At 37.0% G+C, this 25,940-nt stretch overlaps 1 protein-coding gene across 1 annotated transcript in view; it reads left to right on the top strand.

Annotated features, from left to right (window-relative positions):
• Positions 1 to 7,867: 7,867 nt before the first annotated feature.
• LOC113054141 (guanine nucleotide binding protein (G protein), alpha z polypeptide) overlaps positions 7,868 to 25,940 on the top strand; it is a 43,584-nt gene continuing 25,511 nt past the window's right edge. The window contains exon 1 of the mRNA XM_026219490.1: positions 7,868 to 8,297. The gene's annotated coding sequence lies outside the window, so the exon portion shown is untranslated. The remainder of the gene's footprint in view (positions 8,298 to 25,940) is intronic.

The following is a 25,940-nucleotide window of genomic DNA, read 5'->3' as shown; positions in this document are numbered from 1 at the left end:
CTAAACAGACATTTTGGTTATTTGTTCTGTTGGTCAATAGTAACATGATCACCATTGTAATATATCAGGAACACAATTTCAATCGAATAGCATTATTACCACGGGTCACTGGAAGTTTTTATCTTGAGTTGTTCTAGGTTTAGTTACAGACCACTATTTGTCCCTATGGCAGAGGATATACTAAACAGATGGTACACCAATTACGGCTCTTCTTCCCTGAAAACATTTTGTGCATTGGGTAAATTAGCAGTGAATCAGTCAATAAGTCAATAAGAGGATACAATGACAATCTCCTGCTAATTCCAAAGCCAGAACTACAGGAAAGGGCATACCATTGTTTTTTTTTCCTCTGTCCAGAAGCTCAAGTGAGTGTAAAAGAGCTCAACGGCAGGGTCTTTGTTTGTGAGGTATAAAGAGGAGTTAAATAAATCCCCCTGCGGGGTTTCAGTCTGCGATTACAAAAATCTGCAAGGAGCCGTTGTTCCCAGAGATTATTCCCAACCTGTCTTTGTAACCACAACAGCTGCTAAGAGAGAAGCTGCCCAGAGTCAGTGGACTATTGATTCTTAGTTTTTTTTTCATCTGTAGTCCTGGAAGTATGGCCGTGAACTCCCCCTTCACTTTTTATTTTACCAAGGACTGAAAAACTTAATTTAATACGTTCAGCATATATATATATATATATATATATATATATATATATATATATATATATATATATATATATATATATATATATAAAATGTAATTGTAATTCATGTGTAAGTCTATGGAGTGTAAGTCTATGGAGATTTCTCCAGCCATTCTATCACCCCCTGCTAAAAATCAAACTTCAAACCCTAAGTATTACAGTAAAAATAGTAATAGTCTTGCAAGAGCTATAAAAAGACATTTTAAACCTCTTGTCTCAGATGTTTTTGTTTGGGAAGCATTTTTACAGCCCCTTGAATGTTTGACTGAGTGCAGCAACACAATGTATGACATGACTGTGAAAGTTGAATATTCTTTATTCTTTATTTATCTTAGCTTTTGACATCTTTTGAGACATTTAGTTTAAATTGTTGCATAACCATCAAGTCTACTTCCTCCTCATAGTATTATTTCTAACCACTAGATGGCATGACAGTGAAAGAGAAAACCAAGCTTCACTAACAGTCAGCCAGTGAATGATTAAGAAATGTGACTGAATACAATCTTCATCATTGTCCTAAATATATATACAACTTATCCAGTGCATCATGATTTCAGATGGTTGTGATGTATTGACCCTACAGTAACTACAATCATTTAAAAAAGAATACAAATGTGTGATTTGTGAATATTCCCTTAAGAAACAAAAATATATTGCAGTATATTGGAAAATATCATGTAATATATTAGGCATATATTCTTATATATGGGGTTTAATATTTATTTTTTCCCAATACATTGCAATATATTGAAAGCGGCAATCATTTGTATATTTTGCAATATATTATTTAATATATGTATCATCAATATATTATTAAATGTATTCAAATATACAATATATTAGAAAATATATTTCTATTTCATATATTTTCCTTTCGTAAGGGTTATACAAAATACCAAGCATTACTACTAATATTTCACTGTAAAAAAGAATAATTCACAGTACATCTTGTTAATTTTCAGGTAAACTGTCTAGCTTTTTTGAGCGAAAAATTGCCAAAAAGTGCATCTCATTACAAGGTTCAAAAGAGAGATTCATTTGTGAATCAGGCATCACTCAAATCAGATTTGATGAGGTCTTTTGGGCCTTAAGTTACGTATTTATGATATTAAATTCTAAATATTACATCAATATTATTTTTTATTAATTTTGTTTTCTGCTATGTTTTAGTTAAGTTATGATAATAAAATAATGCATATATTTAGCAACTCAATTTATTGGTTGTTGCACTCAAAAGACAGATGAAGGTGAGTGGGGTTTAAAGGAATAGTTTACCCAATCTGAAAATGTACCCCCCCCCAGTCCATCAATTAAAGGGATACTCCACCCCAAAATGAACCCCCGTGTCGTTCCAAACCCGTAAAAGCTTTGTTCTTCTTCGGAACACAATTTAAGATATTTTCAATGAAAGCCAGGATGCTTGTGACTGTCCCATAGACTGTCAAATAAATAACAGTGTCATGGTCCTGAAAAGTATGAAAAGCATCGTCACTAAGGATGTGTTTTCTTTCTGCTGCACTTTCTGATGTGGGGAGAGACAGAGGCGAGGAATTGTTGAATTCGTTATTTTTAATAAGTTATTTATTCTTTTAATAAGAATAAGTCGTTATTTTTGTTTTCTTCTCATACAAAAAGCATTCTTGTCGCTTCATAACGTTGTGGTTGAACCACTGATGACAGATGGACTATTCTGACGACATATTTAATTTTTTTCTTGACCTTGACAGTTTATTTATTTGACAGTCTATGGGACAGTCACAAGCCTCCCTGTTTTCATCCAAAATATCTTAAATTGTGTTCTGTTATGGGTTTGAAACGGTAAGTGAGTAATGGCAAAATGTTCATTTTGGGGTGGAGTAACCCTTTAATCCCTAGGATAGCAATGTCCACCAAAGGATGTAGAGCTTTTTCACATTTGGTTCCCAAACTCTGGAATAGCCTTCCTGATAATGTTCGGGGTTCAGACACACTCTTTCTGTTTAAATCTAGATTAAAAACACATCTCTTTCACCAAGCATTCGAATAATGCATCTCTTAAATTGTGTTTAGTTGCATCTGATCAAATGCGCATTCTTATTCTTTATCTTGGGTTGAACTAATTAATTTTACTTTGTTGGAACAGCAGCTACTTTAATTATGTCTCTATTTGTTTCTATGTTTTCTAGGATTTACACAAGCTCCAGTGTGGATCCAGGACACCTGAGAAGAGATGATGCTGACCATCAGAAGACCCCAGATGATGCTAACCCTGAAACAACATACAGAACTAACATGTCTTGTATTAATATTTCTGAAAATTCCTGTCGTATTCACATAAACTGACAGTCAACACTGATAAGCTACTTCTCAATATTGCAGAAGCTTCATTTTACTGTAAAGTTGCTTTACAATGATTTGTATTGTAAAAGGCGCTATACAAATGAACTTGAATTGAACTGAATGAATGTCTTTTTTAATGTGGATAACCGCATGTTTGATGTTTTTATCAGCTGTTTGGACTCATTTTTGGGTGAACTATTCCTTTAAGTGGATATAATAACTAGAGAAGTCCTGCATTTATCAACACAAAAAAATTCTGTCGTTTAAAAAAAAAAAACATGCACAGAATAACTGTTCACAATAAGCTCTATAATATGCATTTACAATTTATATATGTTGAATTTTTGTTTGATGCTAGTTTTAAATATCTTTTTTTCTATTGTTTTCTATTGCAAAAATGCTGTGGATACATTGGTACAACTGTGTTGTACAGACAGAGTGAAAGTGAGTTGGTGTTTAAGAAAAAAAGGAGGTTAATGTGTTAACTATGTGGCCTGCTTTCTAGGTCATAAAAGAGAGTGCACGTTTTCATATCATGACTTAAATCATCAATTTCTTTATAAACCGTTAACAATACAATAATGAACCTCATCTGAATCAACAGGCATGACTGGACATCCCATTAGTACATTTGCACCATTTGCTTTCAATTTGGTTTAAGCTTTAAATGAGAAAAAAAAGGAAGAAAAGAAAAAACGTGCTGATGGGAACTGATCACTATTAATTGCTGAAAAAGCAGAATGAGATGGAGGAGATAAGAGGCGGTTGACTATCAGATGAGGTACTTCCTGTGCACAGCTGGGGCACACCTCTGTGCTCATGCACTCTAACAGATTAAAAAAACCTGATTACGGTTCTCATGCACCTGCAAAACTTAGTCGGGTTTATTAAAACACACACACACAAAAAACACAATAAATACATTTATCAAAAAAGCTTGTTACTTCTTTTAAAACACCTGTTTTTAACTCACGAGATAATATGTCTAGCTTTGCTAACTTCACTTCCCTTGAGTATAAAGGTTCTGTCCATGTCAAAAGGGCACGCTGGTTACCCGTCAGGGTGTGAGATATCGCTGTGCAGGCGGTGGAAAGTCTGCATCCCCTGGGTGATCGAAGCTACTCAACACCAGACCCGCAGGTTTTGAGACCAGTGCAAAACAAACACAGCACCTGGCTGCTCCAACAGATGAATATTAAAGGGATGTTCTGGGTTCAATAGAAAGTTAAACTAAATCAGCACTTGTGTTATAATCTTGATTACCACAAAAATGATTTTGATTAAAAATAATAACCCTTGTTACCACCTAAAATGGAAGTTGTTGAAGGAGTGAAAACAACTGAATTTGTTGCTGCCGTAAAGCAATCTGCCCTAGTGATATTTCATTAGTAAATTATTATTTTTTACCCCACACTTAGGTCATGTTAGCATTTGTGTTGTTTGCATCTTTGCGACTATTAAAACAGTGAATATTTAAGTTTACAGTTTGGTTGCATCCAGTTCCTTTAGCAAGTGCCTCCTGCAGCGGTTCATTGAGCTTCCTTTAAAATTTAATTAATAAAATGTATATTAAATAAATAATACTTTTTTAAAGTTTCACTTAAAATTTACATTGCCTGTAACAGCCCAACATGCGCTAAGTGTCACAGTTGAGGGTGCTTTCTCGCCCCTCTTGGCAATCAGTGCTGACTCAAACCCACCTGTTTCTTATTTCCCCCTCTCCCTTATAGGTTTCTGCTTTTCTGTCCTTCATTGTGAGTAAATTTGGTTGGTCTTTGCCAGTGCTCTGTGTATGAGTGGAAGCATCATTTTCTTACCCTCTGTTCACCTTTGCTTCAAGAATTTGTCACTAGCAAGGCTCTTGATCTGCACTCATCAAGTGATTTTTATGGGGTCTTTAAACATAACAGTATCCCATAAATTTGTCCGTATAATAATCAGAAATCCAATGGCAAATGACCCAAACGAAGCAGTTGTTATGCATCATAAGGCCTTTAGGATGACGGTGTCTGGGCGTTGATGAGCTCCTGCGCCAGGGCTCCAGGGTTCTGTGGGATCCGGGTGAGCTGACACTGAATCCACCGTTGATATAAGAGCCTGATCAAAGCCGCCCTGTTTCGCCTGACCGATTTTCACAGGATTACGGATTAGGTAGACAGGAAACAGCGAGAGAGGCATGGAGACTGGCAGAAAGAGAGAGGGGGAAGCTGGAGAATGAGAGAGACAGACAAACAGAGGCCTAGAGACCACTACAATCATGCGGAATCACAAACTGAATGCATAAAAGAAAAATTTTAAAATGGTGTTTGTGAAAGAACAGAGTTGCAAATAACAGGGTTGCAAATTTGGTCTAAATGAAGTTATTACTCAGTAGTTGTTGTCTAGTTCCAGACCAAACATATCTGTTAAACCTATCTGAATTTTTTTTCCCTCTATAATGCCGTTTTTGTAGAATATTTTTCGATTGGCGGTCTTTGCCTGCTATGATCTGATAAGACACACATGAGCCTGAGGTCACGTCTTGCATCTGTGATATCTGTTTCCCCAGAAACCTTTGCAGTTAGGCCCTGTATCCGTCATGCACACAGCACAACCACAGGTTCATTAAGGTTGTGCAGCTGTAAAGTGCTGAAAGCTTGTAACTATTAAACAAGGTGCAAGCAACTGAACACATGGGTCTTGAATAGCTCTAATTAAATAAACTGCTGAACCAATCAGAACTGAACCTTTAGTAATAACCGTGCTAAGACAGCTATTGTGAATTGCATCCCAGCGTGCATGAGCAGATTAGACATGCAGTTTCTATTTATATGTGACTGAAGGAAAGACAGTATATGAAAATATATGATAATGTGGCCCATATGCATAATTAAGCATTGTGAGGTCAGATGAAATGCTTTATTCAAGACACTTACATTATACATAAATTCACAATACATGCGATGCTGTTGCAAAGCATTGTTCAAGTGCCAGACTTTATGGACTGCATGGACAGACAGCATATCCATCACTCCTCTCACAGGAGAGCTGTTTATAGAAATCGACCATCAATTCTCACCCAGAATGTATGGAAGCATGCCCAACATGTATTTGGCGTACTACAAAACATTACAGCTCCCTATTCTTACCCCATAGGTCACTTAAAATCCATTCTTACTAGGGTAATTTAAGAGGCCCTTTGGCACTGTCATTATGGTGGCACAAATATAATTTGTTGATCATGAGATGTTCATGTGCATGCAAAATATCTGACCAGTCCCCACCAAAACCTTATTTACAACATATCCAAAATGTTTCAGTAACTAGGGTTTTAATATCTTGTAACAAGTATGTCTTTATGTGTTTATGCTGCACCTGATAGACTTTGCGTTTTCCAATATCTTGACCTCTTAATACTGACACATTGAAAAATTTTTATATACAAAGAATACATGAAATGCTTTAGAATTTGGCCAGAATTCGGCAAGCAGAGGAGACGGAAAGGTAGGTGCCAGGATGTGACGAGTGGGGCAGGGCCGAGAGCCGTGGGAATGGAGCGAGTCAGCTGGAGTAAGTGATAATGAACGACACCTGTGCCACTCACTGGACCAGAGAGGAACGCCTGGACTTCTCTCCTCTTGCATTGTCGTCACTCCTACTTTTACCCTTACGGAGCTCCTCCGGGGGACTCGAGACCGGTGAGTGGTGCAGGTGTCATGCATTATCACTTACTCCACCTGCCTCGCTCCATTCCCACGGCTCTCGACCGCGCCCCATTCGCCACACAGGAGAACTTCAAAAAAGATGTTTATTTGTACACATTTTTATGCAAATTCATCTCAATTATATATATTTTTTTACATCCTGTGAAACGTAACAGGGAAGCAGCACAATCTAATAGGATCTGGATTCATGTTCATTACTTATCCACTGATGCTCACACATGACCTAAGACCACAGCCATAGTCACCTACAAAAAAGACCTTAAAATAGCACCTTGTAGGTAGAGAACATATGAGAATAGTTGCACGTGCACTTAGCTGTCACTTGTCAGATTGTACAATACACTGTGAGAAAAAGTAAGATCTTCTGTGAAAAACCAAACATGTTTTCACTGGTGTTCAAAGATTCATCTCGAAGGAAGTTAATCAGTTGTCACTTACGATGTCACACTAAGCCTTCTGATTCCTCCTTTCAGCAAAAGAAATCTTTAGACTACTGAAACTTCCCCAAATTGTACAATGCTTAAGCGGAAATGAACTACAGAAGTCAAGGATTGGTTGCACCTTGCTGTTCCCTGCACCTCCCTGAATGTCTAATGCAACAAAAAATGCACAATTTAATGTCTGTGAATTGTTGTTTGGGATGCAAAGCACAAACGTACTGGATGTGGTCCTCGGCTGCCTGGGGTGAGGCAGAACCTTGTAGCCTCAACAGGGGGCGGGAGGTGAGGGGAGCATGCTCCAATCACCTACGAGACACTGCTGGATATTTTATTTGTCAGCACATCTATCCGTACAAGCAGGAGACCAATAGCTGCAGAGGAAGTGTTCCCTCTGTCACAGAAACAGTTGGCACAGAAGCAACATATTACAGCATTATCCAACCCCCTCCTGATACCTTGCCATCATCTCCTCCCTCCCCTTCAACTCCCTCCTTTGCCTCTATCTCTCATTTTTTTATATATATTTTTAATCATTTTCCTGCAAGCTCTTTCAACTATCAATGAAATCACAACCAACCCTGCTGTGGACAGACTCTTGCATCTGGCTGAGTGAATCAGCAGGGCTGCAGAACATCTGCCATATCTTTCAATCACACAGATAAGCCTCCTTATTCTCTATTCATACCCATCATTCTTTGCGATACGGCTTGTATCATTCTTGGCACCCTATTCTGCTTTCTCTTTTTTCCTCAGGATTTAAGCCTATACTAGCTGTTCTCCCTTCTCTTCTTTTCTATCCTCACTGACTCCTCCCTCCGTTGCTCTCATACTCCCTCACTCACTCACGAACACAAGCACACATACATGCGCACACACGCACACACCCTCCTCCCCCATCGCTGCAGTGTCTCTTAACTGCCTTGGAGCTAACAAGAGGGGAAATAGCACACCGACAATTATAAGAGGAGGAGAGAGCACGACACAACGAAAGAGTGCCAGTGAATGAGTGTGTGAGATGAGAGTCTGGCGGATCGGAGGATGTTGGTGATTCAGGACTAAAGGGACGGATCGCGTGCTCCCTCTGCCTCCCAAGCGAATGTTTTTCTGCAGTGTTGCTGGTGAATGGACGGCAAGCGGTAAACGGTAAGGGAGTCTTTTCCTTTTTTTTTCATTCTTCTTTCCACACACCCTTATTGCTGTTGTTACACCCAGGCTAGCTTCTCTGGTAGTGTCCTTGGGTTGTTTTTGGCTTGGGAAGGTGAACATGAGCGTGTTTAGCACCTCGGGTAGCAGAATGGTATTTTCCTCCATCTCGGTGAGGTGATGCTCAGGGATGATGCTAAAGCAGCCCTCCTGAGCCCTGGATTGGCTAATGAGTACATGATTGAGGACTAAACATCTTTGTTATCTTGCCCACGTATTGTACCTAGTGACGTGTCTTGTGCAATGTTAAACAGTTACCTATTATTGAATCTGAAACAGGGCAGCACACTAGGTATTGTGTGTTAATACCACGCTCTGTTGGCTGGTGAATATAGAGAGAGCTGACTAAGGTGCACACCCCATGGAGAGACAGGGCTGCTGTTTCTGCTGGGGGTGTACCGATATTCTCCTTTCGGCCATACTCCTCCTGATTTTTGACTCTGATTGCTCCACATTAACCAACGACGCATTCGCTCCCAATCGATCACGTCACTGTGTGTTCCAGAGCTGAGTTTGTGGTCCCCCTGTAGGCAGGCCCCTTTCTCTCCCTTCCCCAGTAAGTGTCATTTGAAATGTTTTTGCCCCAACTAAAATTCCTAGGATTGTTATTAGGGCAAAGAGGGTGGCTAGCCTGGTGACAGGGTTGGGCGTGCATGTGTGCGAGGGATCCTACACAGGGAGGGGTTAGGTGGTTGGAGTGGGGGTATAATGGTGGAGGGATAGTAGGGGCAGAGGGGCGGAGGTTGATGCAGTACACAGAATGAAAGGAGAGAGAAAGATAACATATATCCTGTGAGAATCCGCCAAAAGCGAAGGAATGGATTCATCGAAAGTCTCAATTGTTTCTTCTAGATGGCAAAGAAATGAAAGGGAAAGCAAATTGCCTCTTTTGAGTAAAAGACTCTGATGTCCTGCACTTATACTTTATCAAATTTCTCACCAGCGTCTCAGACTGTGCTCCGATTTGTCTAAATGCTAGTCAGAAGTTTCCATGTGAACTCAAACATTTCTTGTCACATGCATCTAATACTAAATCATTTGAGATATGCTGTCCACATTGATATTCTTTCCCTTACACTATACTCTGCCTTAACAAGTCACATTTGTGTCTTCTAAAAGGGAAACATTTCAGTGAACAGTTCCTAAAACAACTTATTTTCCTTAGCATTAAAATATTTTATCTAAAGACAATTTCTTTCCACTAAAGGTCCCAAAGGCACCTTACAGATTCCAAAAAAGAACCTTTATTTTTAAGTGTATTTGTGTTTTTCCAAAGTCATTTTAGGAGAAACATCTGAGACAAAGTCGATACTTCAAAGAAACATAGCTGAGAACTCCTGAGCTATAACAGAGTAATAGAATTTTCCTCTGGGGAGGTTTGGCCAACAGTTACGCTAGCAAACTTCCCTGCATTACAGCATAGCGGCACCAGTGTTGCTCCATCGAGTGATAAATACAGTAAAGATGCAGGAAAACACAGGTTATGCAAAGATGAGCAGACACCAGCTCCCCGCCACCCTACATAACCCACAAACAGTCCAAACTGCAGGATGATTGTACAACATCAGCTAAGTATCAGTTCATATTTGTATATCCTGTGTTATCATCTGATATGATGCCCATTATAGAAGGCTTACCCTCATTTTAATATTGCTCCTCATTTGCTTATGAGAACGCGAGGATAATCATGAACGTCAAAACACAGGCATCACTGTCAGTGATATTTAGACTCTATATATAAACGTCAACAACAAAATGATCACAAAGAAAGCTTAGACGATGATGATGGTTAAAAATGAACTTCACAGCTAGGCTTAGTTTTCCATGTAGCTCATTTGAGCCAAAATCATGCCGTAAAAAAAAAAAAATGTCTGAACCACTGAACGTCAGATTGTTATGCATTTGGGTCATGTCTTAAAAATACCTGAGCTTGCTGCTACGATAGCAAAGCATGCATGCATACAGATTTGATGTTAGTTGATATTTTACCTACGAAAGTTGTTAAATTTATTATTTGGTATGTTTCTGTCATTAAATATATTATATTAGTTTGTGGGGTCGTCCTACATGAGTCTGGTGGAGACAAAAAACAATTCTGTCCATGTTTGTAAGAGCACGCCAGAAAAAACGGGATGCATGAAAATAATGGGGAGAAAGAATTTTTAGTCTCAGTTCAACAATGATAGGAACATTCTTGAGACGGAAATGCCAAAATATACACATGCTGCTTTCAGAGTGAATGCTTGAACAATCAAAACTGGGATTTGGCACAACAGCAGGGGTCTGGCAAAACACCTCGCTGGTGACCTTACATGCACTGATAGCCAGCTGTTCATTATTGCTCAGGACAAATCACACATCTGCCAAAGAGGATACAGTTTCTAAAGGGTACCACTTACTGAAACAGTTATTAGTTTTATTCATTATTCCTGGTGTGTTGTACGTGGCTCCTGACTGTTTTTTAGTAAAACGTGTGACATTTTTAAAGGTTTGTGGATTAGTCAGTTCTTTAATAGTGTCGATGATCAATGTGTGGCACATTACAAGCATGCTTCTAAAAACTACACTAATGGCTCAAAATTACACTTCTTTTGTTTTCAAACATAACTTTGCGCTTTACTTTCAGAATTTACCCTCATGTTGTTCTCAAATATGAGTATTTATATAGTTCTTTGAAACAAAAGATTGTTCTGGTCGCTATTTTACATCTGCTTACAATGAAAGGGGACTGAATCATTCAAACTGGGTTTTAGGGTTAACTGACTCATAAGATCTGACTCAATGGAGTCATTCATGATTCAGACATCAGTACTACTTCAAAGATTTCAGATACCAAATCAAATGGACCATCATAATTGCACTTTTCTGGCGCTTTTGACTTTTTGAGGTTTCAGTCACCATTGTAACTTCAGGAAAAAAGTGACTAGTACAATATCTGAAATTGTGTTTTGTGAAAAAAACATCATAAAATGGGTTTGGAATGACATTAAGGTTCAGACTGATCATTGCATTCCCACATGACAAAAAATATTCTCTTGTTTCAGCCGGAGTTTCCCTTTGAGTGATATCATATTGAAAATTGTGCAAGATTTGCCTTCTGACAAAGATTGGCTGGAATTGAAGTATTCGGTGAAGTCAACTGAGAGGGCTTTTCTCAATGAGAGCATGGAAAATCCAACACCCTGACAAGTTTGGGGCCAGGAGGTGACCAGGCCCTTGTTTTATGGAAACACATGTGAGAGAGGCCCTTTGTTGAATTGAAACAAGTCATTAGTTATATCTTCATTTGTAAGAAGCATTTTGGAATTCCTTATGATCTAGATCACATCCAAGTCTTAAGTTGGTTTTGTTAAGGTTTAAATATGTTTTAGATTTCAAGTAAAACCAGCTCAAACTGTCTGGGAGATAAGTTGGTACTGAATGTTGCCCAAAGTGTTGCAATAAGTAGAAAAGGCTTGCAATCATGTTCCTGTGAACTAAACAAACAGGCCATTTTTAAGAAATCAATTCCTATCTAAACAATGGACAATGTCATTCCCATCTGAAGCCCAATATTCTTTATCATACATGATAAACAATGTAATAATGGAGACTGTATTAAATATTTTTACTTAAAAAAAAAAAAATGTTTTCTACACAATATTTGTTTTATTTTCCAAAGAAAATGTGAACTGTGTTTGTGGAAAACTATGTTCTGGTTTTTACTTCCTGTCACAAGTCAAAAGACGAATAGACTTGGGATTTTCACTGACGTCACTTTCCCATTCATGCCAGGTTTATGTCTGCATCACCTTTACATGTTTGCTTACATCGCACCTTTATGGGTGTTCATTTACAAAGCAAAGTGATTTGTCATAAAAGCACTGTTGTCATGTCATTCTGTTAGCAGAAGGAAATGGATCCGACTGTACATTCTGAAGTCAAGATCACATTTCTCCTGATGGATCGACTCAGTGTTGGCTTCTGTGTACAGTTTTTATCAGCAGTTTGTTTCACGTTGTTTTGCATATAACACAGAATGGTTTCATAATACTGTGTAGAGGTGACCAGAAGGAAGTATGTTCGAGAACTGAAATGAATGAAGTGACTAATTTGGCTTTTGAAAAACAATGGTCTGTTGGACTTTATCTGCAGTAGATATACAACATATTCTGCTTTATTCTTATTTATAAAAAAATGAACATACTTAGTGATCACATATTAGTGATTTATTCATTATAGTAACATATAGTTACAAAAATTACTATATTATGAAAATCAAAAGTTGTATCTGTTAATATTATTTAATTAACCTTAGATGGACAATAAACAGTTATATTTTTATTTTATACTAATAATTGTATTTTATACTAACGCTGAAAGGCTAGTAAGTACTGTAACACACATTTTGATAATTGTTAATTAATGCTGTAAACTAATGTTAACTAATGATATCTTATTGTAAAGTGCATGTATTTGAAACAGTGTGACATGCTAAAACTACTTTAATACTTTTTATTAAATAATTATTTTCCATTATTAAACATTTTCAAGACTTTAGGTTTTATGCCCTCATTAAGTGAGAAACTACACATTATTTTTATTTTTATTTTAGTGTTCAACTAGTATGTTAACTGAAAGAAACAATGTGATTAAAAATTAATCTTTTTAAATAAATAAAAATACTTGTGTTAAATACCCATATAATTTAACATATTACAATTATTTATATATAACTTATTATAATTACTATTATTATTATCAATAGATAAAGCATAATTAATTAAAAATACATTATGTAAATATTACTTGTTCCACTATATCACCAAATGGAACTGCAAAAATAATGATTATTTCAAACAGGTTTCCTGAACACTCCCCCTTATACCACTTTTTGGACAAACAGATAGTCCCGCCCCAAAACCAAACAACCATTGGTTGAGCCAGTGTTGGAACATTTGTACTGGTCAATCTTTACACTTTTTAAAGGGAAATCAACATACAAATGCCCTACTTTTAGTCGTCTCTACATATTAAACTGGAATAGGTGAAAGTATTTAAACATCAACAAAATCTACTAGAAAAATGGAAACTCATTTGCAAATGATAGGCATGTTTTTCGTGTTTTGAAACTAAAGGTGAATGAGTTGGATGAGCAATTTGTGGCATTCATTGGTCAAGCTTGGCTGCATGTGACGTCTGGCTCTATCACTCGTAAATGGCGCTTGGCAGGAAGAGGAGTCACATACTTATATCTAGGTAAGCAGGTACAGGAGAGGGACTCAGAGGTGTTTGCATCTTTTTGTGCACACACACCACCAGGGGAAGTGGTTTTAGGAGCTTTAACAGTACCTGGAATAAAAAAAACATCCCATAATACTGTAATGCATCATAATGACATATTCGATTGTAAAATCCAGCATATCAGCTGGCTCATCCGCTATTTATTTAGATGAAGTTGTACACATGCAGCCATTTAATCACATTTTCTGCATACATGAACCTCAACCAACTTCAGTAATGCCATTAAGCTGATTTTAATGTATCAGTCAGAGTTTGATGAGCTGAGAGGTATTTTCATACAGATTATACTGTTAGGGATTATACCATTTAGGAATGGATTGAGAAACTCTGATGGTAAGTGACATCACACTACCTGATAGGAAAGAGATCACAATCCACATGAAAATACTGATATATTAACCGTTTCATAATTTCATTATAAATATATATATATATATATATATATATATATATATATATATATATATATATATAAACTGTCTGGTAGAAGTTTCTGAGAGGCCTGGAAGCAGTTGGGAAGGCTAAGTACAACATGTTAATTGTTTATTGCGAGATGCCACCAACCAGTGCAAGTTAAGAGTGAAAATTCAAGGGCTCATAAATACATGCTACCAGAGCACTGCAGGCACAAACTAGATCTGACAGGTAAGAATGGACTACGCATTCAAGATAACCGTCATCACACACACACACACACGTTTGTTTTTCTGAAAAGTGGGGACATCCCATAGGCGTAATGGTTTTTATACTGTACAAACTGTATATTCTATCGCCCTACACCAACCCCACATTTGTGAATTTTTACTTTCTCAAAAAACTCATTATGTATGGTTTATAAGCGTTTTGAAAAATGGGGACATGGGTTATGTCCTTATAAGTCACCCTCTCCTTGTAATTCCTGTGTCATACCCATGTCATTATACAGAGTTGTGTCCTGATATGTCACACACACACACACACACATATACATATACATGAGCAATATCACACTTGTAGCTGTGTGATATGGCTGTATATCAGCATGGATGTGATTCGGCCGCAGGTAATCACAGCTTGCCGATACACAGCCATATCGCATGGCTACAAGTGTGATATTGCATTTATACAACAGCTTTACAGCACGAGAGTGTAAAAACAAGAAACAACAAAATATCTTCTTTTGTGCAAACTAGGCTACTTTCTTCTGCCACAGATTCAAATCTCAGTTTGACAGTTTAACAGCTGAGCTCTAGATCCGTTACTAATTTAAAAACATCACTTTACAACTCGTAACGAAGGAATGTTGTGTTGCTTTACTGAAAGCTAAATGTATTACTGTATTAAAAGCTCACTGTTTTAAGTCGAGTATATAGAGTTAGGTGGACTGAAATAGTATGGTTACCTGCATCTGATACAGCATTCATTCTTCAGTTCAATATCATTTTCACAATAAGACATTAGTTTCAATGTCTGCTGAAGAAACCCATATCTTTGTCGTACTATCGACCCCATTGGAACTCAATTGAGACGTGAAGCCCGTTTTTTAGCACTTCCGTTTCTGGAAATCTGAAAATTTTCTAGTAGCTGTGTGTGCAAACTGCCATCGTTAATCTTGCAGAGACGGCGAGCTTGAGCGGGGAGTTCTTTGGCGCGAGTGAGCAGGAGTAAGTATTCTGATTAATTATTTTTTATAGTATTTTAAAATGTAACGCCAGTACGCCGTATTAAGTTAATTGCCTACGAGCTTCTCCTCCTGTCTGTACGATAATGAGACAGAGAGTCAAGTGGTTATGACGTAATCGTTAGCCTATTTTTTACAAAAACTGTTTCTACGGGGCCATAATGTAACATAGAAGGTAATGGAGCCCTTTATACATTGTCGTGTATCTTTAGAAATAAATAATGGACAAACGGAGTCTTTAAACGCCTCAGATGTAAAGTTATTCACGGTCAAAGTAATGCCAAAATGAATGGGAGTCAATGGGAATGCTAACGCAAGTGAAGTTCTGCTACAAGATGGCGGCACGCGGCCGACTTCAACTTCCGGTCGACTTCCTTGCCGTCTGGCTACATCTTACAAAGTATTGTTGAAAGTAAAAATAACTTCCTTGTTTACAATCCTGTTTCACTCTCTTTCAATATAAAAGTCTTTACTGCGAACTCACTCATTAAACATCTCGTTGCCATCTACTGGCAGAATAATGTAACTAAAATCAACATCCTTAAACAAACATACTGTTTCCCAATTCCAAAACTGTTATTAAATATTAGTAGCATTTATATAAAATCTTATTCATTGAATAACAATATTTAATAAACGACATCAGCCATCATAAAAGCTGCTAGGCAATTCAGCCAAAAGTACAGAGGCAGCATTCTGATATACTATTTACCTAAAATATAACATGATAAGATTTTGCCTGTCAACCAAAACTATTTTCTCTGAAACAAATAATAGATTCTCAAGACCAAAGAATGCCTGTGATATTCACCCAAAACAAATGATATCTCATGTTTAACCACTATAGAGACATCAGAGCCAGTGGCAAATTCCAGAAGATCATACTCCTCTCAGCCAATCATATTCGAGGACCAGAAAGAACTGTAATAAATATATATATATATATATATATATATATATATATATATATATATATATATATATATATATATATATTTTTTTTTTTTTTATATATATATTCATTTATTTATATGTGTGTGTATGTGTATGTAATTTGAGACAAAGTTGATGCTTAAATGTATTCTAAGTTCATTACTTCTTCATTATAACTTCCCCCATACTATGAAAAAGCACCTCTGAACGATAAAATTTTTCTTCAGTCTTTTTTCTTTTTCTGAGAAACGTCCTAAAGTATTTGTGTGTGAGTCACCGAGCATAGATGAGCTAAGAGGGTCCTCTTTTCTGTTCTCATTATGCACAGAGCGTCATTGTATTCATCTGCATAGCCATTACAGCGGTCATATGACTCAGGGGGAGGTGGAGGGGTGCCACCACCCCATGAGCTCTCCTTCAGTCATATGACCTCTGTAACGGCCATGCAGACGAACACAGTGATGCTCCACAGGAAGCACAGGGCTTGAGGCTGTCCATCCTTGCTAATGTTGTCAAATAATTAGGATACCTGAAGATATTTAAACAGCTATCCTAGCATACTGCTATAGTTATGTTTTGAGCATATGGGATGGTTCCAGGTTCAATAAAAGTTAAAGACCACATGAAATTTCTTTATGTCTTATGTTTTCTTACTGGTGTGGACATATTTCCTATTAAAAAAGGATGTTGTGGTGGGACCTGTCAAACAGCTCATCTCATTGGGCTTGAGTAAAGTCTGAGTGGTGAAAGATGACTAGCCGCTTGCTAGTCGTTGCATGTGGTGTTGGGGGAGGGGCATTTAGATTCTAGAAAGTGCATGAGGAGCAATCAATATGTGTGTGTGTTTTTTTTTCTAAATGTTTTGACCTTGTAAGTTTAGAATTTTTTTATTAAGATGTCTTAAGTTGATCTTCTAGTGACATTTGCCAGACTTCTCCATTCATCTTGCCTGCTTTAATCCAGTCAAAGTGACTTCCATTACGTCACAATTTTAAATCTTAAATCTATATTTCAGTAATCTTGTGTGAAAAAAAGTGTGAATTCTATTTCAAGAATAATTTGTAAATTTTCCCAGGCCAAATCTTGTAATTGTGATCAGCTTGTTAAGTCATGACAAGCATATAATACTGTTTCTGGGTCCAAGCTGCTAAGTGTTTCAAGTGAAAATTTCAGTAGCCATTTATGAGCAGTATTCCTCCTGTATCACACCTTTAAGATTTTTTAAAAGCTACTAAAAACTCACAGCGTAGCTTATGCAACAGTCTCCAGGTTCGTAGCATCCCAGACACCTCATTTTTAACAATTCAGAAAATAATAATTACTGTCTGGCCAACTGAGATTTCAGTACAGAGAAAAAGGTTAGGATCAAGCTTTTTCTGTAATACCATGTATATAAGCCCATTACTGTTGAACCACTGATGTCCCACGGACTATTTAAAAGATGTCCTTACTGTGTTTCTGGGCCTTGAACGTGTCAGTTCCGTTGCTGTCCATGCAGGGTCCGTCAAATATATCTTAATTTGTGTTTCAAAGATCTTAAGGGTTTGGAATGACACAAGTGTGAGTAATTAATAACAGAGTTTTTGGGTGAACTAACCCTTTAACAAACAGTATGGAAATTTTCTGTGAGGGCAAAAAATGTAACACGCAGATTTTTGCAAAGGGTTCCTTAGGTCACGTCATGTTGACCACAGAAAGCTGCTTGGTTTGATAATGACTCCTGTGTGAGCAGTACTTTGACAATGTCAGTTGTCAGCAAAATTTGACTAATGTTACCGCACTTTTAGATCAGTATCACTAGCAGTCATTACTGTCAAAATATTGATGGTTCAACAGCACATGTGGTGTAATATTGTTGTTACAGAAAACAATTTATTTGCAAAAAGAGTGTATGTCCAGTTTTGTGATGATACTTGCCCTCATGGACTGTGTTTACAGTGAAAGTGAAATCACACCCCAGCTAAGTGCAGCAGCTAGTGCTAGCACAGAGATAAACCCACCCCTCACCCCCTTCAGAAATCTGCTGTTCCTCAAAACAGCTCATATCTTATCAGAGCCTGAATTTGAACATTACACACAACTAAAGCAGCACTCATAGACAGATTAGCAACACGTCGCTCTTGAGCTTGATCAGATCTCTTTTGCATTTTTGGGGGGATTATTTGACAGCAGCTGCGGTTCAAAGTTTGTGGACAAATTCAGACTGTTAGGCTAAGAACTTGAAGTCCAACCAATAGTTTGCACACCGTTTCCCCTTCTTCAATCTGGTTTCCCCTAATAGATGGTTTCCCATTAGCAACTCATTTCTCACATGAATATAGAAATATTCTCAGTACACAGAAATGCATTGTCAGGGCAAGCAGGCCATGTGACCGCAAACAACAGTTTTAATAGGGGCCAGGGCATGCCCCTACCTCTCATGGGACCATTTATGATGAAAACAGATCTGCTATACAGTCGCCCACCATCAACGCCGGCCCCAGCCAAATCAAAAGTCCTCTGTTTTGGGGCTGCTGTTGACTGAAACACTGCCACTCATTGTTTCTCCTGATGTTTGCACCGTGGTACAACAAAGACGTGTCCTTGGACAAATGTGATTGTTTGAAGCTCATCATGTGATGCCTTCACTCATTTCCAATGCATACGATCCCTTCATCCAGATGTGATGAAATGCATATGGCTGAAACACTCTGACTTAAAAGTTGGGATAGCTTTGCTTATATATAGACACATAACTAATTAAGACTACAATGAAGCTCAGTGGTTTAATGAGATCCCGTGGCTTCAGTCAGAGATAAGAGGAAAAGCTCTGACCTTGACTAATTTAGTTATTAATCATAATACAGAACAGTCTCATCCTGATAACCTGCTGCTGTGTCTCCACATTCATCCTCATAAAGCTTTGTCTCACTTCTTCACCTCAAGCTCTTTGCCAGTCCTCACAACCTCTCATAATTCAAATCTTCTAAGCGCTATTACTTACATAAAAAGGCCTCTATCTCTTTGTCTCCCTGATTCAGTACTCGGACTGGACGTGATTCAAGACTAAGCACTTGTCCCTTGGTAGGCCTAGAATCCTGTCGTAGCAAAAACGAAGGAAATTAAGCGCAAGTACATGATTGAAAGTGCATAAAGGAACATGATAATAGGTTGTACTGGTAACGCACCAGTGCTGGTCTTGAAGGCATAGTTCATTCTAAAATCATAATTCTGCTCTCATTTACTCACCTTCATGACATTCCAAACCTAAATGTTTTTTTATTGTTCATAGAGCACAAAAGGAGAAATGTAGCAGATTGTTCATGCTGCTCTTTTACATACAATAAAAGTGAATGGGGACCAAGAACTGTCACGGTCATAAAATGACAAAAAAAGCATGATAAAAGTTGTTATTGACTGGTAATCTTCTCAGATCTCATATATTCACATATTTTATTGAATCAAGATGTATTACAGCAAATTTGACATCAATAATGGGAAGTATTCGAAATGCACAGAAGGTTGGGAATTTGATTCCTTGGCTTATTCCCTCTTTTTTTTTAATCACATTCTAACAAAATTAAAACAAGGCAATGAATTGGTACAAGGCCATGATTTACTTAAAATGTTGCAACAAATGCATATTTTGTGGAAAAAACACAAAAAAAACAGGGCAAATTAATAAAACATGGCCACAAATTAATTAGTTGTGGAACCAATTTGGAAAGAGGGGAACAAATGAATAAAAATGTATTAAGTCATAGAACCGATTTAATAAAAATAAGGGAACAACTGAATAAAAAGTGGCCAGGAATTAAAATTTTAATGAAATTATTTAATAAAAGGAAGGGGAACAAATTAATAAAACATGGCCACAAATGAAAACTGTAAGTCGTGGAAACAATTGAATAAAAAACTAGTAAAAATGTATAAAACCTGGCCATGAATTACTAGTTGTGGGATCTAATTCTTTCAGCCACATTTTTTTTATTTTTATTTTATTTTTTGTCATATTACAGGGCTCTGCAGATTTGTGAACCATTTCAGAGAAAAATATTTTGAGTGACTACTGAGTTACATTTTTATCTTTTCCCCACACAAATCCTATGTTCTGAATTTAAATTATTTTATTTGTCATTTTCACTGCATGGAAAAAAAGATGCATTTAGCCTAACATCTCCTTTTGTGGTATACCAAAGAAAACCACAACATAACAGTGAGTACATGATGACAGATTGTTCATTTTTGGATGAACTATTACTTCAGCAAATGTAAACAATGCTATTTGGGCCATGCCGGATGTCTTGCATAATGCAAGCCTTTAAATGCAGCATGCTGGATATCTAGTCTGCGACCTACATCTTACTTGTTTCTGTTGTAGGCAGGTTCCTGTACACCACCAATGAGTCAAAACCCCAGAAAGACTAAGACACTGATTCTTGTCTGAGCTGGAACACAGTACGTTAGCTGTCCTGTCCATAATCTCAGCCCGTCTAGTGGCAGCTGTCAGTACCAGAGACATGACCCTGTCACAGGGGGACTCTGAACCATGTTTGACATCGTGGATGAGCATGGTTTGCCATTTGATGTTATGAGATTAAATGAAAACCTTCCCCTGTTCGTAATCTGTGTCTCAAATCTCAGAGAATATTCTCAGAAAAACCCAAAGACTTAAATCTCGCTTCCATCTGACGTTGTTTCAGGTTTTGTCATTTCAATTATGCTAAATCTTGCTACCTGGTTTATCCTTCTTTGGTCATTGATAGCTCTGTGGAAACATGTTTCAGAATCTTTCAAACCAGTGATTATTAGCATATGGGAAACTGACGAAGAAGAACTGGCTGACTAAACAAGACTGACATGATTACTTTCCAGAAAAACTGTGAGTATTTGAATGTTAAACCGTCTTGTGTGGTGGACTTGAGCAGGCAAATTTCCCTTTCTACTTTTAGTTTTTCTATAGCCTGATTCAAATTCCTGTAACTTTTGATGTTTAGAAGGTTTCTGGGTTAATGGAACAGCATTTACTTATGCAAGCAAGACTTTTTTTTTTTGTTGGTTCATAGCATATTGTTTTTTAAAGTTCGTTTTTAACAGGCCTATATCAAAATGTCAACTAAACTAAACATAGTGATTGCAACACAAATAATACAAAATGCCCACTCTTATTTTTAATATTAAAACTAATTAAAATATTATTTTCTATGAAAGATAAATAAATAAATCTTTCTAAAAAAAACCCTTCTCTTCACATTGCTAGTTAGTAAATCTTACAAATAAAATCATAAAAAAAATGTAATCAGTAAAAAAAAAAACAAGTGTGTGCAGGTATCAATGTTCAAGATGATTGGTTCCTTAAACAGCTCACCCTTGCATCATCATATCAAGACATTTTAAGTGAATTTGACTGAAAAATGACTGAAGTGGTGTTTCCTCAGTGGGTGAGTAGTGTACTTTGTGATTAGTCCATCTATTTCCATCAGTTTGTCCCATTCAGGCTGATTAGCTGGCCAGTTTCAAGCATGATAGGGGTAATTAGCCAAACACAGCAACCGTTTTTATTATCATTATTATTTTTTTTTTTTCAGGCACTTGCCTCCTCTGTCAAAATGTCTGACTGGTAAAAAGTACACCTAAGTCATTTGTATTAGAGTGGTTGTAACAATACATACTGATTTAATAACCATGACAGTGTTAATCGGTCAGTTTACAATGCTAACCACGTGATAAAATAACAGAGTTTCACAATTGCATTAATGGCCTGGAAACAATTTGATCTGCATTGTTCTTTGTTTTATTGATTTCTTTTTTATGTATTTAAAGTTTTAAATTTTTTTTCTGACAATAATGCAGTGTTGAATGTGTTGCATCAGAATACTTAGCTTTATCTGTTGCTACAACAGTGGCTGACAAGTCATGCTGGGTGTGTGTGCTGCTTCTGGGGCATTAGCGCTCTTCAGGGGTTTAGTGTTCTCCCTGTACAGAAAGTTCATATTGTGACATTCATTTGTTCATGATGAGTCGCCCCTGACGTTGAAATCTGGCCCCATTCTATGATATCCCTGTTGGAAAATCCCATTTTAGATGCTAGGTGTGTTTGGAAACATGGTATTTGAGTTCTGGCTGGTCATTAGCTGGTGCATGCTAGTCATTAGCTACAGTGCTAATATGTTCTCCCACCACTACTTACCTGTGAAAATGTTTTAGCTAGCTATTTAAATAATATCTGGTTTAATGGCACACACATTTGCAGGTAACTCTGTCACCCCCTTGAGTTTGGAGCCGGGTTGCCAAGTCTTCTGTTTTCCTGTGGAATTGGGCTACTTTTATACTGCGGGTTGTTTTTTTAGTCCACAGGTTGAAGCTATACGTCCGGTCCCCTGGAACGCAATTTTGACTGAGGTGACTGAGGTCCTGTCCACTCGAACATTGTTATTCTCAAAATGGCAGCTTTTTATACGTGGTTTGGCCATTCGTCCACATGCAAACGCTACGCCAGATTACTGAAACCGAACATTTTGAAAACTCCCGCCAGGGTGAAGATTATCAAATAATCAGATTTCAGTGTTATTCATACTCAGAGCCTACTGGAAACATTTTCAGGCTTCTGATTGGCCAACATGGTTTTACGGATGAGATTATATCGCCACCTGTTGGCTTGGCATGTTATTGACAGTGCTTCATAGCAGGCGTTTGCTTTTCATATTGACAGGGATTGTTTTTTAAAAAATATCCTTTTTAATATCCGTGTACGTGTGGACATGGCCTTAGGCGATTGGGCTAGTTTTAGATACCAATTTGGTTGGTTTGTTACGCAAACCTGGCAACCCTGGTATGGAGATTTGTTTATGCAAGAATGAACATCAACATGAGTCATTTTACTGAGGAAGAAACAGAGGGATATGTTGTTATGCAATTTATTAATTGTGAAACTGAGAAATTTCCTTTTACATTTCATCAGAATGAATGCACTTTTGCATGTAAGCACAATTCAAGTGAATGTCAACTCATATTTTACCTTAACATTTATTATTTATCATGCACATTCTACTCAATTTCTCAACTCAATTTCTACATTGAGGTAAAATCTTAAGAAGCTTCTTTTTAAAGGCAATTCCTAATATTAATTCCAATAAACTCAAATGATGTTCATGCTGTTCTGCTCAAACATCACCTGGAAATGAGTTTGCATTTTTAGCACATCCGGTTCCATCATGCTGAAGTCAATGGGGTTTTTTCTGAATGGGGTTTTTGGGTAAATACCTGAAATAAGGTCTGTGATTAACACAAAATCAAGATATTTTCATGTTTTATTCTGCAACATAAAATACACCAGTTATACCTCCTTGTGAAGCTTTTGAACATTACAGGTTATACTGAACAGGAAAGCTAATCTACCTATAGTTGCTTTCACACTCCCATTGTTTTTATAATGGCACTTTTGCAAACTATTGTAAATCAAACTTTTTACGTTTTTAAATAGAGACTGAAAAAGTTGTCAGCAGCTTAACACTAGTGACTGTGAAGTCATGTGACTGTAGTGCCAGTCTTTTATAGCCTACGTTTAGCCTTTTACTTTTGGCAATGTATATTTAGGCTTAATTGATCTAAAGAAGCAGAAATCGTGATCACGATTAAAATAAATGCAGCCCTAGATATGAGTATGTTTCTGCCCAATTTGCACTTCATTTCATCCCATCACATAAGAGAAATAATTGAAATAAAAGGAGATTATATGTGATTTATGTCTCCTTAAAAGCTTTTCTTATTCTGTCCGTGCTCATTTGTGCTCTCTGTCAAGTGGACTCCAGGCGGTCTGCGGTGGAATTCACAAGAACAATTAAATGGCTGATTTGAGTCATGCATCTTCCATCAAATCTCTGACGTCATGCAATGCAACTCTTAGAGCCGCAGCTCTCCGCTGGCCAAATTGAAACCCTGTGTGTTCAATCCAATGATGAGCAATGAAAGAAGCAAAGAATTAACAGTACAACAGGAAATTCGCCCTAACGGCACTTGAAACTGATTGCAACGGTGGTTTGAAAATTCCCCTCTGATGCACATCTCCTTTAACAATGATTGCATTGCTCTTATGACGGGGGGTTGAAACCAAGAGGATAAAATTAAGGAAAATTTTATCTGATTCTACATTGTTCGGTCAATTATTTGATTGTTCACTATTGTTAGTGTGATCAAAGACTGCGTCTGTTCTGTTTAGTGTATTGTCTCAGCTGCCCACTGACACAGTAACCCAGGACTCTTCCTGTCGCTGCTCAATAGACAAAAACACAACCGTCCCGATGCACCATTTGAAAACTAGCTTAGCGCAGAGTGGATTAATAGCTTCAGAGTTTATTTGATACTAATGTTTTAGCGTTTAGTACTTGTATATTTGACACAACACATCTCAGCAGTTGTTTGCCCTATAGGAATGCCTGTCCAGTTTGTGAATTCAGTTTGCAGTACTGTGGCTTCCTATTCTGGGATATATACAGATATATACAGATAATAATACAGAGAGATGAGATGAGATGTGATAAGATTTATGAGTCTGTTTCATTGAGCTGGGATACTGTATGGTTTCTGTATAATGGTTCTGCACTCTAATCAATTAGTGTCTGTAACTGGGGCATGAGTCACTGTTGGGGGAAATATAGCGGTGTGATTTATAGACAGCAACCCTCCCTCAAAAGTGTGCCAGAATACAGAGGAACGGAAGGACGGTGGGCAAAGGGGGGGACAGTGACTGACGTCAAGCTATTCTCAACACAGGAATGAACTCGCTGGGTCATTTACTGTATATAAGGGAAGAAAATAGTCGTAGGTTAGTGACATTTGTGTGCACATATGTATATTTGATCAAGGGAGTTGATTGCGTGCAATTTTCCAAATTATATATATATATATATATATCCATCCGTCCAGAGAAAAAAAATATATATTTTTGCATGTTGGAAAATTATGTTGAAAAATCATGTTCCCTCCTAAATTCTCATGATTTTAATGTGAAACAAAATAAAATTATTTGATAACATTGATTATGAATATTTGTATATAGTATACAGTATATACATATCGTCTTTCTTACACGTCTTTGTATATGTGTATAATACATGTGTACATTTTTTTTTATTTGTTATTACTACTACTACTACTACTACTACTAATTATTATTAATATTATGCATTTTGCATTACAGTTATTGTTATATAATGTAATGTCATATGAATATGAAAAGAAATGAAAATCATTCTACCTAGACATAAAGATTTTTGTTCATTAAAAGTAGCATGGATTAAAAATCAGTAGATTAGATCAATTTGATTATTAAACATGATTTATAATGTATGTTACAGTGTATAGTAAATGTGTATCACCATTGAAACAGGATATTCAGTAATAAAAATATATAGTTTACTCTGCATTAAAAAATGCATTAATTACTATTTGACTGTTGGTTAACATTACCAATAGGACCATACATTTGAACTGAGCAAAAACATAGATCCCAAGAGGCTCTTTGAAATCTGTGCATCATGATACAATAACCTTAGTATGCTTTCAATAAAAAATTTTTTTTAATTTTTTTTTTTTAAACACAGGTTCCCCGCTCTGTGAAATGTATGTGATATTTGTCAAACAAATATGATTGGGCCAGGAGTGTATCCCAGAGAGTTACAACTGGCAGGCAGCCTTACATAACACAAACATTCATCAATAACACAGAG

The sequence above is a fragment of the Carassius auratus genome, chromosome 35 (genome assembly GCF_003368295.1).
Source record: "Carassius auratus strain Wakin chromosome 35, ASM336829v1, whole genome shotgun sequence".
Lineage (NCBI taxonomy): Eukaryota > Metazoa > Chordata > Actinopteri > Cypriniformes > Cyprinidae > Carassius > Carassius auratus.
This window is presented reverse-complemented; position numbering and strand designations above follow the sequence as displayed.